The following is a 19019-nucleotide window of genomic DNA, read 5'->3' on the forward strand; positions in this document are numbered from 1 at the left end:
TTCTCAGTATTTGGAGACTCATTCAGCTCCTGTCTTGACCATCTAGCACTTGTTCTGAAAAGGTGCCAAGAGACTAACCTAGTTTTAAACTGGGAGAAATGTCACTTTATGGTGACTGAAGGAATTGTCCTTGGACATAAAATTTCGAATAAGGGAATAGAGGTGGATCAAGCTAAGGTAGAGGTAATTGAAAAATTACCACCACCTACCAATGTTAAGGCAATCAGAAGCTTTCTGAGGCATGTAGGATTCTATAGGAGGTTTATAAAGGATTTTTCAAAAATTGCAAAATTTCTGAGCAATCTGCTAACTGCTGATACACCATTTGTCTTTGACACAGAGTGTCTGCAGGCGTTTGAGACTCTGAAAGCCAAGCTGGTCACGGCACCAGTCATTTCTGCACCAGACTGGACATTACCATTTGAAATAATGTGTGATGCCAGTGACCATGCCATTGGTGCAGTATTTGGATAGAGGCATGATAAGCTTCTGCATGTCATTTATTATGCTAGCCTATTTTAAATGACGCACAGAAGAATTACACAACCACAGAAAAGGAGTTGCTTGCAGTGGTTTATGTCATTGACAAGTTCAGATCTTATTTAGTAGGATCAAAAGTGATTGTGTACATTGACCATGCTGCTCTAAAATATCTCCTCACAAAGCAGGATTCAAAACTCAGACTCATAAGATGGGTGTTGCTTCTGCAAGAGTTTGATATAGAAATAAGAGACAGAAAAGGGACTGAGAACCAATTAGCTGATCACTTGTCCCGGATAGAACCATTAGCAGGAGCGTCCCTCCCTCCTACTGAGATCTCTGAAACCTTTCCGGATGAGCAAGTCTTTGCCATTCAGGAAGTACCATAGTTTGCAGACATTACAAACTATAAAGCTGTGAGATTCGTACCCAAAGAGTACAGTAAGTAGCAAACGAAAAAATTGGTTTCTGATGCAAAGTACTACTTGTGGGATGAACTATATCTCTTTAAGAGATGTGCAGATGGAATAATCCGTAGGTGTGTTCCTAGAGAAGAGGCACAGAAGATCCTATGGCATTGCCATAGATCACAATATGGAGGACATTTCGGAGGTGAGCGAACAACCACAAAAGTTCTCCAAAGTGGCTTCTACTGGCCTACTCTCTATAGAGACTCCCGAGAGTTTGTATGTAACTGTGACAGTTGCCAGAGAGCTGGTAATCTACCTCACGGTTATGCCATGCCTCAGCAAGGGATCTTAGAGATTGAGTTGTTTGATGTATGGGGTATTGACTTCATGGGGCCTTTCCCACCATCATATTCAAACACTTATATTCTGGTGGCAGTAGACTATGTATCTAAATGGGTAGAGGCAATTACAACACCCACTAATGATACTAAGACAGTGATGAAGTTCCTCTAGAAGCATATCTTCAGCAGGTTCGGTGTCCCTAGGATACTGATCAGTGATAGAGGCACTCATTTCTGCAATAAACAGCTTGACTCTGCTCTGGTTCGATATGGAATTAACCACAAAGTGGCAACTCCATATCATCCACAAAAAAATGGGCAGGATGAAGTCTCAAATAGTGAACTAAAACGAATCCTGGAACGGACTGTAAGTACCCGTGGAAGGGATTGGGCAAGAAGTCTGGATGATGCTCTGTGGGCATACAGAACCGCATTCAAGACTCCTATAAGGACCTCTCCATAGCAGCTTGTGTATGAAAAAGCCTGTCATCTTCCAGTGGAACTGGAACACAAAGCCTACTGGGCAACCAGATTTCTCAACCTTGATGCTAAGGTAGCTGGAGAGAAAAGATTACTCCAGTTGAATGAGCTGGAGGAGTTCAGACTCAATGCTTTTGAAAATGCTAAAATTTACAAAGAGAAAGCAAAAAGATGGCATGACAACAAGTTGTCATCTAGGGTCTTTGAGCCAGGGCAGAAGGTTCTGCTGTTTAACTCTAGACTCAGATTGTTCCCTGGGAAATTGAAATCCCGGTGGAAGGGACCATATGTGATTACAAGCATGTCACCATATAGATATGTAGAGCTTCAGGATATTGACTCTGACAAAAAATTCATTGTTAATGGACAGAGAGTCAAACATTATCTTGAAGGCAATGTTGAGCAAGAGTGCTCAAAACTGAGACTAAATTAAAAGCTCAGTACAAGTCCAGCTAAAGACAGTAAAGAAGCGCTTGCTGAGAGGCAACCCAGCCATTATAAAAAAAATTAGATGTTTATAACAATTATATAAGTCTATTTAATTTTTTTATTCATGTTAGTTAATACATTTCAGTGAATAAGTCAGGAAAATGGAGGTTCAGGACATAAAGCAGAGGAATCACAGAGAAAAATAGCTTACTAGCGTCAAAACACCAGTAATGGAGCATTTTGGGCGTTAAACGCCAGAATGGCTACCATTCTGGGCGTTTAACGCCATAAAAGGTATCATTCTAGGCGTTAAACGCCATAATGGGCAGCATTCTGGGCGTTTAACGCCAGAAATAGCAGCATCCTGGGCATTCAGAAAAAATCCCAGTAACAAAGGATTTCTGGTGTTTAACGCCAGCCAGCATACCTGGCTGGGCGTTAAACGCCCAAAATGGCCACAAGATGGGCGTTAATTGATGCGCATAAACTAGTTATGCTACGATTTAGGAAATTGCACGATCGGCAAAATTCCTTCCGGCAAGTGCACCGGTTATCGTCAAGTAAAAACTCACAATAGAGTGAGGTCGAATCCCACAAGGATTGGTTGAATGAGCAATTCGGATTAGAAGTGTGTCTAGTTGAGCGGAATCAAGAATTAGATGAGAATTGCGGAATGTAAAATTGGCGGGAAACGTAAATGGCAAGAAATTGAAATAGCGGAATCTTAAATTGCATGAATTAAAGAGCAGAAGCTAAATTGCTGAAATTAAAAGGGAATGGGGGTGATTGCATGAATTGAGTTGCAAAATGTAAAGAGAAAGTGGAAATCGGAGATGGGGAATTCATTGGGTTATAGGAGATATTGAGATCTCCGAATCAAAACATTTTTATCTCTTCCTCAAGCAATGCGTTCACTGAATTTTGCTTGGCAATCTTATATGATTGGATCCCAATCCCTTGGCTCACCAATTCTCTCTAAAAACAAACAAATTCCCAATCCCTTGGTTTAAATGTTCATAAGAAGAGATGATGCTCGATCACTGATTATACCACACAGTTTCATGAACCACAATTTGGTAGGATTACATGTCACAATATCCATCCAAACCCCAATCCAATTCACTGTGAGAAAGCTTCTCTAGCATGAATCCTCCATTCCTTTCCCAAGGTTCCGAAGGATTCCAATTATGGGTAGTTTCTTTCCCAAGACAACTACCCAATGGAATTAGATCGAGAAGCTTTCTAACAAAATTCAAGAGAAAAGATTGAAGAAGAAGATAAACTATTATTGATTCATTGAATTACAATAGAGCTCCCTAACCCAATGAAAGGGGGTTTAGTGAGTCATAGCTCTGAATTCAATTACAAAGGTATGAAAACTAGCAAAATGAAAAGGTAAAAGTTCCCCTAACTTAAATTCTATCCTATTTATACACTTTCTATATTGAGCTTCTGTTGTGTTTCTTGGGCTTTGAGGCCTCTCCCTGCTTTCCTTTTGCTTTGGGTTTATGATCCATAATCTTGATGAGGCTGCTGATCCACATTCTGGAACATTCATTGAGCCAACTTAGTGATAATCAAGTAATGACACATGACTCAACAATTTGAAATTCCAGACTCATCAATCCTTCAGGCCCAATCCCATAAACCATGATATTCAATTAGGTTTCATCCGGCAGCCCTGGAGGTCGAACACGTTTAAGCTCCAGTTTAAGGTTAAACTGGAGCTTAAACGTGGAAGCGGAGAAAGGTAGCCCTGGAGGTCGAACACGTTTAAGCTCTAGTTTAAGGTTAAACTGGAGCTTAAACGTGGAAATGGAGAAAGCAACCCTGGAGGAGAAAACTTGGTCGAACACGTTTAAGCTCCAGTTTAAGGTTAAACTGGAGCTTAAACGTGGAAATGGCTCCCTGGTGCATTTCCCATTTCTGGCGTTTAACTTCTAGTTTAAGGTTAAACTGGAGGTTAAACGCCACTTTCACCCTTTTCTCAGCTTTCATGATTTTGGCCGTTTAAGTTCCAGTTTAAGCTTAAACTGGAACTTAAACTCCACATGTGATATTCAAGCTTCCTTTATTGATTTTTGTTGCTTCCTTGCCTAGCCTCTTCTTCCCTGAAATCATCCAAACAACTGCATCAAAGTCTTGCAAATTTTCATGAGAATCTTCCATTCATAGCATTCAAGTAATATAACTAAAAACTCATGAAATTTGCATAAAAATCATGCTGTTTGGATGGTTCATTGCTTTGTTATTCATTTAACCATTCTTGGTTACTTTAAGCTCAAGAAAGTGCATAAAACAACTAAAACTAACAGAAAAATGCTAGTGAAACTCGCCTAAGATGCCTTGGCATCATTAAACGCCAGAATGGCTATCATTCTGGGCATTTAACACCAGAACAACAAAGGGGAGGTAGTTTCGTTTCCAATTCAAATTTTTTTCGAATTTTCATGTTTTAATTCATAATTTTCTGCATAAACATATTACAAACATTCATCTTTCAATTTCCATCCCCAAAAATTGATAGTCTTATAAATTCTTTTCAAATCTTTTTTTCAATTCTTTTCAATTCTTTTTCAAAACATTTTAAAACTCATTTATCTTTCCAGTTTCTTTCCAAATATTTTTAATTCATCCATATTATCTTTTATTTCTTAGATGCATTAACAAAAATTCAGATTTAACTTCCTCATATCTTTTTCAAATCTTTTTTATATCATGTTTATTTATTTTTTTTATCAATTATATCTTTCTATCTTCTCTTTTTCTAAAAATTCGAAACACATTCCCTCCCTCCCTTTTAAATATACATTCGGCCAGCCCCTTTTCACCCATCATTCGAATCCTTCTCTCCATCTAGTCATCTTCTTTCTTTTTATTTTGCTTGAGGGCAAGAAAATCTCTAAGTTTGGTGTGATTTCCGTGATCCCTGAGCTAAAACAAACGAATCTCATTACTCTCAAAGGAAGACAAACCACTTCAAGAGGCAAGAAAGAAAGCAATCCAAAGCCACTTTGGATGCATGAGAATTTCTGCACCAAAGTACATGCAGACCATTACTTCAAATTTGTGTGCAGAAGATTAGTGATCCCAAAAGTTAGGTTCAATCTAAAAGAAGATGAATACCCGGAGATCCAAGAACAGATTCGAAACAGGGGCTGGAAAGTCCTGACTAATCCTGAGATACATGTTGGAAGAAACATGATCTAGGAATTCTATGCAAATCTGTGGATGACGGATAAGCAAAGATTAGAGGGAACTGCTTTCCACTCCTTTCGGACCATGGTCAGAGGGAAGATTATTTACTTCCACTTTGACAAGGTGAGAGAAGTTCTCAAGCTTCCTCAACTACAAGATGATCCAGAATCCTTTAATAGGAGAATGGCCAAAGATAAAAGGCTAGATCAAGTTCTAGAGGACATATGCCTCCCTGGAACCGAGTGGATTACCAATACAAAAGGTGTCCAAAACCAGCTAAAGAGAGGAGATGTCAAACTAGTTTCTAGAGGTTGGCTGGATTTTATTGGGCGTTCTATACTCCCAACCAGCAACCGTTCTGAAGTCACTGTCAAGAGAGCAGTGATGATTCATTGTATTATGCTGGGGTAAGAAGTAGAGATTCATCAGCTGATTCCTGGTGAAATTTACATATCTGCAAACAAGGAATCCACTGATGCTGAATTGGCTTACCCAAGCTTGATCAGTCTGTTATGTAAAGATGTGGGGGGTACAGATAGGCGTGGATGAATATATCCCAGTTGAACGCCCAATCACCAAAAAGGTGATGGATGGACCAAAAGTTCAAGACAACCCCATCAAAAGAAGGGTGCATGAGCTCCTCCCAGAAATTTCTCAATTTGAATATTGGGCCCGCTTAGAAGCATCTGTCACCAAGCTGCAAGAAGCTATGGATCAACTCAAAGAAGAGTAGCAGAATCAAAACAACATGCTTTGCAAACTGCTCAAAGAACAAGAGAAACAAGGGCATGAGATACAGGAGCTAAAGCGCCAGAAGCTGCCCCTTGAAGAGCTAGACGTCCCACAAATTGAAGGAGCAAGTATCTCCCAAAATAAAGGTTGTTGAGTCCTAACTCTGTGATAACTTTTGTTATTAGAGACCTATTTTAAGAGTTACATGAGCATTAGTATTAGAGTCGTTTATTTTTATGTCTTTAATTTTCTTTCTTTTATTGTTATTTGTCTGCCTTTATGTTTAGTTTCTGTCTTGTTTTTATTTTTATTACATGATTATTAGTGTTTAGTGTCTATGTCTTAAAGCTATGAATGATTCCATGAATCCCTCACCTTTCTTAAAAGAAAAATGTTTTATTTGCAAAAGAACAAGAAGTGCATAATTTTGAAATTTATCTTGAAATTAGTTTAATTATTTTGATGTGGTGACAATACTTCTCGTCTTCTGAATGAATGCTTGAACAGTGGATATTTTTTATAGTGAAGTTTATGAATGTTAAAATTGTTGGCTCTTGAAAGAATAATGAAAAAAGAGAAATGTTATTGATAATCTGAAAAATTATAGAATTGATTCTTGAAGCAAGAAAAAGTAGTGAAAAACACAAAGCTTGCAGAAAAAAATGGCAAAAAAATAAAGAAGGAAAAAGAAAAAGCAAGCAGAAAAAGCCAGTAACCCTTTAAACTAAAAGGCAAGGGAAAAAAGAATCCAAGGCTTTGAGCATTAATGGATAGGAGGGCCCAAGGGAATAAAATCCTTGCCTAAGCGGCTAAATCAAGCTGTCCCTAACCATGTGCTTGTGTCATGAAGGTCCAAGTAAAAAGCTTGAGACTGAGTGGTTAAAGTCGTGGTCCAAGGCAAAAAGAGTGTGCTTAAGAACTCTGGACACCTCTAACTGGGGACTCTAGCAAAGCTAAGTCACAATCTGAAAAAGTTCACCCAGTTATGTGTCTGTGGCATTTATGTATCCGGTGGTAATACTGGAAAATAAAATGCTTTGGGCCACGACCAAGACTCATAAAGTAGCTGTGTTCAAGAATCAACATACTGAATTAGGAGGATCAATAACACTATCTGAATTCTGAGTTACTATGGATGCCAATCATTCTGAACTTCAAAGGATAGAGTGAGATACCAAAACTGTTCAGAAGCAAAAAGCTACTAGTCCTGCTCATCTAATTAAAACTAATCTTCATTGATATTTTTGAAATTTATTGTATATTTTATTCTTTTTATCCTATTTTGTTTTTAGTTGCTTGGGGACAAGCAACAATTTAAGTTTGGTGTTGTGATGAGCGGATAATTTATACCCTTTTGGCATTGTTTTTAGGTAGTTTTTAGTATGTTTTAGTTACTTTTTATTATATATTTTATTAGTTTTTATGCAAAAATTACATTTCTAGACTTTACTATGAGTTTGTGTATTTTTCTGTAATTTTAGGTATTTTCTGGCTGAAATTGAGGGACCTGAGCAAAAATCTTATTCAGAGGCTGAGAAAGGACTGCAGATGTTGTTGGATTCTGACCCTCCTGCACTCGAAGTGGATTTTCTGGAGCTACAGAAGCCCAATTGGCGCGCTCTCAATTGCGTTGGAAAGTAGACATCTTGGGCTTTCCAGCTAGAGACCATTTTCTGGCGTAAAACGCCAGAACTGGCACCAGAACTGGAGTTAAACGCCCAAACTAGCACCCAAGCTGGCGTTTAACTTCAAGAATGGCCTATGCACGTGAAAGCTTCAATGTTCAGCCCTAGCACACACCAAGTGGGCCTCGGAAGTGGATTTCTGCACTATCTGCACTTAGTTACTCATTTTCTGTAAACCTAAGCTACTAGTTTAGTATAAAAACCTCTTTTAGAGATTCATTTTGTAAGTTATGACATTTTTACATTTCATATTGTATCTTCTACGACATGAGTCTCTAAACCCCATAGGTGGGGGTGAGGAGCTCTGCTGTGTTTCAATGGATTAATGCAATTACTACTATTTTATATTCAATCACGCTTGATTCTATTCAAAGATACTCACTTGTACTTCAATATAGAGAATATGATGATTCGTGACACTCATCATTATTCTCAAATCTATGAACGCATGCCTGACAACCACTCCCATTCTATCTGACCTCAACGTAGTCATTGGGTGACAGCTTGAGTGCGTATCTCTTGGGTCTTTGATCCACGGACCGAGTCCGTGAGATTAGAACCTTCGTGGTAGAGGATAGAACCAATTGGTAGCATTCCTGGGATTTGAAAAGTCTAAACCTTGTCTGTGGTATTCTGAATAGGATATGGGAGGGGATGACTGTGACGAGCTTCAAACTCACGAATGTTGGGTGTAGTGACAGCGTGCAAAAGGATAGAGAGATCCTATTCCGACACTAGTGAGAACCGACAGATGATTAGCCGTGCGGTAACCGTTCCTGGTATTTTTCATCCGAGAGGACGGATGGTAGCCATTGACAACGGTGATGCACCAACATATAGCTTGCCATTGAAGGGAGCCATGCGTGTTTGGAGAAGAAGATAGTAGGAAAGCAGAGATTTAGATGACAGAGCATCTCCGGTACCTCAACCTGTTCCTCATTACTGAATCACAAGTACCATTTATTTCATGTTATTTACCTTTCATAAACAAAATCATTTTTAACATTAATCTCCTGACTAAGATTTACAAGATAACCATAGCTTGCTTCAAGCCGACAATCTCCGTGGGATCGACCCAGTGTACTTGCTGGTTAGTTGTGCGGAGTTGTGAAAAGTGTAATCACAATTTCGTGCACCAATAACATAAGAACATAGAAAAGTAATAGGGAATGTGAAATCTAAAACCAACAATTGCAAGCATAAATAATAACAATTAAAGTAAGAAGCAATAAATCTGAAATACCTCAAATTGCATTTAATGGAAAAATCAAATCTAACATGAAAAGTTCATAAATTCAATTGGAAAGCTAAATAAACTAGAATGCTAAGACAATCAAAAGTAGAAGAGAAACTAAATTAAAGGAACATTGAACCTGGAATTGAAAAGAAATAAACCTAAAACTAAGAGAAATCCTAAAACTTAGAGAGAGGAAAGATCCTCTCTCTCTCTCTAGAAACTACATTTAAAACCTAAAATTGTGAATAAATTGATGTGTGAATGTTTTTTTTCTTCTGACTCTCGACTTGTCCCCTGGCTTTAATCTGCGTTTCTGGGCCAAAAACTGGGTCTAAACTCAGCCCAAAATCGCCCCCAGCGTTTTCTGCGATTTCTGCATGTGGCGCATGTCACGCGTATGCGTACTCGTTGATGGTCATCTTTGCGTGTCACGCGTACGCGTCAGACAGGCGCACACGTCGCCATGGAAAGCTCCAAATTATGCGCACGCGTCAGGTACGCGCACACGTTGTTCCTCGCTGGTCAGCTCCTTAGTTTCTTGTGTTCCTTCCATTTTTGCAAGCTTCCTTTCCATCCTCTAAGCTATTCCTTCCCTATAAAGCCTGAAAACACTTAACGCACAGATCACAGCATCGAATGGTATAAAGGGAGTTAAAATACACTTTAAAGGCTTAGGAAGCAAGTTTTCAATCATAGAACAAAATTAGGAATGAATTGTAAAATCATGCAAATTGTATGAATAAGTGTGCAAAGACTTGATAAAAATCACTCAATTGAGCACAAGATAAACCATAAAATAGTGGTTTATCAATCTCCCCACACTTAAACATTAGCATGTCCTCATGCTAAGTTCAAGAGATATAAAGAATGAATGGGGGAAAGTAAGACTCATGAGATGCAATCTATGAATGCAACTATATGCTAAGATGATTCTGTCTACTTGGTTAAAAGTAAACAAGTTCTCCAAGACAAACATAAATCTGATTTCACTCATTCAAATCATACAGTAAAAGACAAGTAAACTTGAAAGATGATAGCTCATGAAAGCAGGGATCATAAAATCAAGCATTGAACCATCACTGGTAGTGTATATGCACTCTAATCGCTCAAGTGTCTAGGGTTAATCACTCTACTATTCTCTAGTCATGCTTTCTAGACCTTGTTCTTCATCTAACCAATCAACAAAAATTTAGTATACCAATACAAACATCATGAGGTCTTTTCAAGGTTGTAATGGGGCTAAGGTAAGGGTGAGGATATATGTATGGCCAAGTGAGCTATAATATGAATCTTTGACTAAGCTAAGCTCTCACCTAACATACACACACACGCACACACTATATAATTCCAAAATCATGCCTAGCTACCCAAAATTCCTACTTTTGCATCACATACTCATGTATCAACTTTTCTTTAATTTTATCACATATGCATTGATCTTTTATTAAACTTAACATTGGGGTAATTTTGTCCCTTTATTTATTTATTTATTTATTTGAATAGTTTTTTTATTAAAAATATAAAAATAAACATAACATATCAATGCACATGGATTTTTAATTTTTTTGGTCTCACATGAGTAGGTACCCAAATTCTCAATATTTTGTCAATGAAACACTGTACACTTTTATCAACCCAATTTCCCATAGTTTCCCACACTTAATTGACACACAATCTTTATCTTAAGCTAACCAAAGATTCAATTGGGGTAATTAATTATTTTTCCGCTTAAGGCTAGTGATGTGGTAAAATATAGAACAAACGGGGAGTAATAGGCTCAAGGTGGCAAACAAAGGTGATTGAAAGGGTAGGCTATTTCGGATGAGTGGGCTAATAACAAATGATGGCCTCAATCATATGCAAGCATGTAAATATACTAAATAATGGACATATAGAATGGAACAAAATATAGATTGCAATCATAGATAAGAAAACACACAAGAATAAAATATTATGGTTAAATAATGTAACCTTGTAAGTAAGCTCAAATCTCACAGGTTGTGTATTTTTTAGCTATAATTCCTGTTCTAAATTACAATCTTCAAACAAGTTTAACAAAAAAGTTTTAATTTAAATTAGTGAAATGCTATAAAATAGGGTCTTGAAAAGAAACTCATTACTTTAATAAAGTAGTGGTAAAATATGCACAAAATCAAACAAACATGCAATCAAACATGCAAATGCAATAACTAACAAATTAACATTGGTATTGAAAAAGGAAGTAACTAACCCATGGAAGTCGGTATTGACCTCCCCACACTTAAAGATTGCACCGTCCTCGGTGCATGCTAAGATGTGCAAGTGGACGGGGTGCTCCAACTGACGCTTTTTCTGCATTATCAACTTTGATGATCCTCTTCACCCGCTTTGTTGGCGGCTTGATGCCTGTAGATTGAGATGCCTTAGCCGGAGGTCTTTTGGTTCCTCTCCGTGCTGGTGTCTTGTCAGTGGCTTTCTCTTTTCCTTTCTTGGTACCCATGTCTAAAGAAGAAAGAAAAGGAAGAATATTAAATATAGATAACTAAAGAACTGGAAGGAAGAAATTCCAAATGATAATGAATGCCAAAGAGAAGATAATAGCTTAAATACATGGTAGCTACAACATGTAGGTAAGACAGCAATTAAGATCAAGAAGGCAATTCATAATAATTAGATGCAAGATGGTAAAAGCATGCAAGTGATAGGCATGAGAAGCATAACTCAAGCATCAAGTAATAAATGTGCCAAATTAGAGGGCATTTGTAATGATGACAATTGTGAATGATAATCCCAAATACATGTGGAGCATAAGTGTTGAGAAAAAGGAGCATTCAAGTAAAAGAGTAAAAGAAAAAAGGATTCAGAATGCCATAAAAGTTTTTTCACAAACATTTGGTGTACAGATTAAAATAGGAATAAAAATAATGAATCCAAATATATATGAGAGCCAATAATTACATATCAATTGTCAAATTACTCCTCATAAGATCCATAAGGTCAAATTAATAAAATAACATCCAAATAAAGCTCCAACACCAACATAAAAATTGCATGAAAAAGAAGCCATAAATAACTAAGATAACATAATAATTGAGAAGGAAAAGTAGTTAAATGCAGTAAATAAAAGAAGAAGAAAAGAGTAGAGGAGAGGAAGAAAAGAACCTGAGGTAGAAGATGAAGAAGGAAAGAAAAAAGTAATAGATATGAAGAAAGAATAAGGAAGAAAAAAGAAAGAAGAAATAATTAGGATTGAAAAGAATTACGATTGGAGGGGTGGATGATTTGAAATCAGGCGCTGAGGTGGTTTAATTGTGCGTCGCATGCGACGCGTACGCGTGAGTCGCGCGATTTCCAAGCGACGCGTAAGCGTCAGGAACGCGTACGCGTGACATGGGTTGTGCAATTGGCGTGAAGGCAGCCCCGCGCACGCATAACTTTCTGTTTGATATGCATGAGAGCCAAAAATTCACATGACGCGTGTGCGTGAGGGACGCGCACGCGTGGATGGCCATTTTGGGAAAATGACGCACACGCTTCAGGGACGCGTATGTGTGATGGGGCTTGTGCTCCCTGCACAGTTCCAGCCCCACACCAACATAACTCTCTAGCCAAACACCCATTTACGCCGATTTCCTCATCCACACGTGCGCGTGCGTGACGGTACGCGTGGTGTGCCAAATTTGCAAACCACGCGTACGCGTGATGGATGCAAACGCGTGATCTTGTTTGTGCGCAACGCACACTTCCTGCGCCACTCCGGCGCAACTCTCTGTTCAATCCTTCGTATTCTCGCACTCACATATGACGCGTACGCGTCGTGGACGCCCGCGCGTCGTGTGCCCTCCACTTTTTTTTTTATGCAGAATGCAGAATGCAGATGCTGATGCAGGCATTATGAATGAATACTAATAAAAATAGAATAAAATAAAACTAAGGATAAAAATGAAAGATCATACCATGGTGGGTTGTCTCCCACCTAGCACTTTTAGTTAAAGTCCTTAAGTTGGATATTTGGTGAGCTTCTTGTCAGGGCGGCTTATGCTTGAACTCGTCCAGAAATCCCCACCAATGTTTGTACTTCCAATAGCCTCTGGGTTCCCAAACCTTGCTTTTGTACCCGTCTTTTTGTTGATCATCATTTTTCCAACCGGGCGGTAAGCAATCTGAATTCTCAATGAAGTACCCAAACAACTTCCTAGACCCATTCAATCGAGCTCCCCACCAATCCTTGCACTTCAACTTGGAGCATGTCACCATATTGAACCTTGCATGGCAACTCCAACCAATAACCATCTTCCTTTTACTCTTAACGCCACAAAGAGCTCTAAGTTAACCATCTGTCTCAAGTAAACCATATTCAAGTGGAATGAGAAAGCTAAGGGATATGAATTTTACCCACTTGAATGTTGTATTAGATGGTAATGGCTTTGGGGGAAAGGTCTTCGACAACTTTGGCAAGGTGATTTCGAGCTCCATTCCCTTGTGCTCTTCCTTGACAACTTCCACCTCTTTGCAAGCTTCTTCAATTTCAATCCTTTGTTCATCAATTTCATCTAACTCCCTTCCATCACTTAAATCACAAATGGGAGGATGAGAGAAATCTACCTCCACATTGCTTTCTATCTCATCGGAAGAAGGTTCTTCAAGTTCAAAGGATTCACCAACAAGAAGGTTTGATGCATGATCTTCATCACCAAGGGAACTCAACTCTTGCTTCATTCCTTCTAAGTCTTCATTCAACAATAGTTTTGGAGGTTGGGCACTCTCCTCCTCAACATCAAATTCAATCTTTTTGGAGGGATTTTCTTCCATTCTAGATTCCTATGGAGGTTCCGCATCTCCTAAGTCTTCAACCACTTCTTCCTCTTCTTCTATAATTTCGGCTTTCTCCACTTGCTCTAATATAAAATCGAACTCTGGTGCACGAAATTGTGATCTCAGGCAACGGCGCCAAAAACTTGTATGCACGTCTTAATAAATTGTTTTTCATTCACAACTTCGATACAACTAATCAGCAAGTGCACTGGGTCGTCCAAGTAATAAACCTTACGTGAGTAAGGGTCGATCCCACGGAGATTGTTGGTATGAAGCAAGCTATGGTCACCTTGTAGATCTCAGTCAGGCGGATATAAAATAGTTATGGAGTTTTCAAAAATATATAATAAAATGAGGATAGAAACACTTATGTAGATCATTGGTGAGAATTTTAGATAAGTGTATAGAGATGCTTTCGTTCCTCTGAACCTCTGCTTTCCTGCTGTCTTCATCCAATCAGTCTTACTCCTTTCCATGGCTGGCTTTATGTAAGGACATCACCGTTGTCAATGGCTACTTTTAATCCTCTCGGGAAAATGGTCCAAATGCTCTGTCACAGCACGACTAATCATCTGAGGTTCCCGATCATACTGGAATAGGATTCACTCTGAATGAATATCTTAGAAGCGGAATAAGTTGAGTTGAATAGAAAAATAGTAGTACTTTGCATTAATCTTTGAGAAACAGCAGAGCTCCACACCTTAATCTATGGAGTGTAGAAACTCTACCGTTTGAAAATACATAAGTGAATATAGGGTAAGCATGGCCAAGTGGCCAGCCTCCCATGGAGGTCTAGAGATCTAAAAATGATCAAAAGATGATCAAAAGATGATCAAAAGATGGTTAATACAATAGTAAAAAGTCCTATTTATACTAAACTAGTTACTAGGGTTTACAGAAGTAAATAATTGCTGCATAAATCCACTTTCGGGGCCCACTTGGTGTGTCCTTGGGCTGAGCTTGAATGTTACACGTGCAGAGGCTCTTTCTGGAGTTGAACGCCAGGTTGTAACGTATTTCTGGCGTTCAACTCTGGTTTGTGACATGTTTCTGGCGTTTAACTCCAGACAGCAGCGTAGAACTGACGTTCAACGCCCTTTTACGTCATCTAAACCCAGTCAAAGTATGGACTATTATACATTTCTGGAAAGCCCTGGATGTCTACTTTCCAACGCAATTGAAAGCGCGCCATTTTGAGTTCTGTAGCTCCAGAAAATCTACTTTGAGTGCAGGGAGGTCAGAATCCAACAGCATCAGCAGTCCTTCTTCAACCTCTGAATCTGATTTTTGCTCAAATCCCTCAATTTCAGCCGGCATGAGGTTTATTCCTGACCCCAGGTCACATAGAGCCTTCTCAAAGGTCATGGTGCCTATGGTACAAGGTATTAAGAACTTTCCAGGATCCTGTTTCTTCTGAGGCAATGTCAGTTGATCCAGATCACTCAGTTCATTAGTGAACAAGGGAGGTTCATCTCCCCAAGTCTCATTACCAAATAAATTGGCATTCAGCTTCATGATTGCACCAAGGTACTTGGCAACTTGCTCTTCAGTAACATCCTCATTCTCTTCAGAAGAGGAATACTCATCAGAGCTCATGAATGGCATAAGGAGGTTCAATGGAATCTCTATGGTCTCTAGATGAGCCTCAGATTCCTTTGGTTCCTCAGAGGGAAACTCCTTATTGATCACTGGACGTCCCAGGAGGTCTTCTTCCTTGGGATTCATGTCCTCCCCTTCCTCTTTGGATTCGGCCATGATGGTCATTTCAATGGCCTTACACTCTCTTTTTGGATTTTCTTCTGTATTGCTTGGGAGAGTACTAGGAGGGATTTCAGTGACTCTTTTACTCAGCTGGCCCACTTGTGCCTCAAAATTTCTAATGGAGGACCTTGTTTCATTCATGAAACTTACAGTGGCCTTAGATAGATCAGAGACTAAGTTTGCTAAATTAGAGGTATTTTGTTCAGAGTTCTCTGTCTGTTGCTGAGTGGATGATGGAAAAGGCTTGCTATTGCCAAACCTGTTTCTTTCACCATTATTAAAGCCTTGTTGAGGCTTTTGTTGATCCTTCCATGAGAAATTTGGATGATTTCTCCATGATGAGTTATAGGTGTTTCCATAAGGTTCAACTAAGTAATTTACCTCTGCTATTGCGGGGTTCTCAGGATCATAGGCCTCTTCTTCAGAAGGCGCCTCTTGAGTACTGTTGGATGCAGCTTGCATTCCATTCAGACTCTGAGAAATCATATTGACTTGCTGAGTCAATATTTTGTTCTGAGCTAATATGGCATTCAGAGTATCAATTTCAAGAACTCCCTTCTTTTGAGGCATCCCATTACTTACAGGATTCCTCTCAGAAGTGTACATGAACTGGTTATTAGCAACCATGTCAATGAGTTCTTGAGCTTCTGCAGGCATTTTCTTTAGGTGAATGGATCCACCTGCAGAAGTATCCAATGACATCTTAGCCAATTCAGATAGACCATCATAGAATATATCCAGGATGGTCCATTCTGAAAGCATGTCAGAAGGACACTTTTTGGTCAGTTCTTTGTATCTCTCCCAAGCTTCATAGAGGGATTCACCTTCTTTCTGTCTGAAGGTCTGAACATCCACTATATGCTTACTCAGCTTTTGAGGAGAAAAAAACTTGGCTAAGAAAGCCTTGACCAGCTTATCCCAAGAGTTCATGCTATCCTTAGGTTGAGAGTCCAACCATATTCTAGCTCTGTCTCTCACAGCAAAAGGGAAAAGCATGAGCCTGTAGACTTCATGATCTACTCCATTAGTCTTAACAGTATCACAGATCTGCAAGAATTCAGTTAAGAACTGAAAAGGATCTTCAGATGGAAGTCCATGGAACTTGCAGTTCTGCTGCATCAGAGAAACTAATTGAGGTTTCAGCTCAAAGTTGTTTGCTCCAATGGTGGGGATGGAGATGCTTCTTCCATGTAAATTGGAATTAGGTGCAGTAAAGTCACCCAGCATCCTTCTTGCATTATTATTATTTTCGGCTGCCATGTCCTCTTCTTGTTCAAAAATTTCTGAAAGGTGCTTGCTGGCTTGTTGTAATTTAGCTTCTTTTAGTTTCCTCTTCAAAGTCCTTTCAGGTTCTGGATCTGCTTCAACAAGAATGTTCTTGTCCTTGCTCCTGCTCATATGAAAAAGAGGGACAGAAAAATAATAATAATAGGGATCCTTTTTGCCCAAGTATAGAGGTTTCCTTATGTGAGTAGAAGAAAAGAAGAAGAGAAAATCTGAACTCAGAGAGAGAGAAAGAGGATTTTCAAAAATAATTTTTGAAAAAGAGTTAGTGATTTTCGAAAATAGTTTTTGAAAAATGTTAGTAATTTTCGAAAATTAAAATCAAAAATTAAAATAATTAGTTAATTAAAAAGAAATTTTGAAAAAGAGGGAGATATTTTCGAAAATTAGAGAGAGGGAGTTAGTTAGGTAGTTTTGAAAAAGATAAGAAACAAACAAAAAGTTAGTTAGTTAGTTGAAACAAATTTGAAAATCAATTTTGAAAAGATAAGAAGATAAGAAGTTAGAAAGGATATTTTAAAATCAAATTTTGAAAAAGATAAGATAAAGAGATGTTTTTGAAAAGATATGATTGAAATTAGTTTTGAAAAAGATTTGATTTTTAAAATCACAATTAATGACTTGATTCACAAGAAATCACAAGATATGATTCTAGAACTCAAAGTTTGAATCTTTCTTAACAAGCAAGTAACAAACTTGAAATTTTTGAATTAAAACATTAATTGATGATGTTATTTTCAAAAATTATGATATAAAATTAAGAAAAAGATTTTTGAAAAATATTTTTATAATTTTCAAAAATAAATAAGAAAAATGAAAAAGATTTGATTTTTGAAAGAGATTTTGAAAAAGATAAAATTTTTTTAATTGAAAAATGCAAAGAAAACATGCAAGACACCAAACTTAGAAATCTTTCATGTTTAGACTCTATGAATGCAAGAATGCACATGAAAAACAAGAAAAGATGCAAAACAAGAAAACATCAAGATCAAACAAGAAGACTTACCAAGAACAACTTGAAGATCATGAAGAACACTATGAATGCATGATTTTTTTCGAAAAATGCAAGATGAACATGCAATTGACACCAATTTTCAACTTGACTCAAGACTCAAACAAGAAACATGAAATATTTTTTATTTTTATGATTTTCTAATTTTTTTGTATTTTTATTTTATATTTTTCGAAAATTAGGGTAAAAAAAGAAAAATAAGGATTCCAAAATTTTTAATATGAATTCCAGGAATCTTGTATTCTTATTCTAAAGCTCCAATCTGAGGGTTAAGCATGGCTTAATAGCCAGCCAAGCTTTAGTATGGAATTACATGCATTGAAGAGATTAGTTGAATCCTCAGTCCAAAGGAATTTGGACATGGCTTCAAAGCCAGCCAGGATTCAACAAATCATCATGAAACACTAGAATTCATTCTTAAAAATTTTGAAGAAAAATATATTTTTTTTGAAAACATTTTTTTTTAAAAAATTTTTCGAAAACAAAGGAGAAATTTTTGAAAGAAATTTTTTTATTGAAAAATTTTTGAAAATGAAACAAAAAGAAAATTACCTAATCTGAGCAACAAGATGAACCGTCAGTTGTCCAAACTCGAACAATCCCCGACAACGGCGCCAAAAACTTGGTGCACGAAATTGTGATCTCAGGCAACGGCGCCAAAAACTTGTACGCACATCTTAATAAATTGTTTTTCATTCACAACTTCGATACAACTGACCAGCAAGTGCACTGGGTCGTCCAAGTAATAAACCTTACGTGAGTAAGGGTCGATCCCATGGAGATTGTTGGTATGAAGCAAGCTATGGTCACCTTGTAGATCTCAGTCAGGCTTATATAAAATAGTTATGGAGTTTTTGAAAATATATAATAAAATGAGGATAGAAACACTTATGTAGATCATTGGTGAGAATTTCAGATAAGTGTATAGAGATGCTTTCGTTCCTCTGAACCTCTGCTTTTCTGCTGTCTTCATCCAATCAGTCTTACTCCTTTCCATGGCTGGCTTTATGTAAGGACATCACCGTTGTCAATGGCTACTTTTTATCCTCTCTGGAAAATGGTCCGATGCGCTATCACTGCATGGCTAATCGTCTGGAGGCATCACCCTTGTCAATGGCTGCATCCCATCCTCTTGTGAAAATGGTCCAAATGCTCTGTTACAGCACGGCTAATCAT

Source organism: Arachis ipaensis, chromosome B03 (genome assembly GCF_000816755.2).
Source record: "Arachis ipaensis cultivar K30076 chromosome B03, Araip1.1, whole genome shotgun sequence".
NCBI classification, from domain to species: Eukaryota; Viridiplantae; Streptophyta; class Magnoliopsida; order Fabales; family Fabaceae; genus Arachis; species Arachis ipaensis.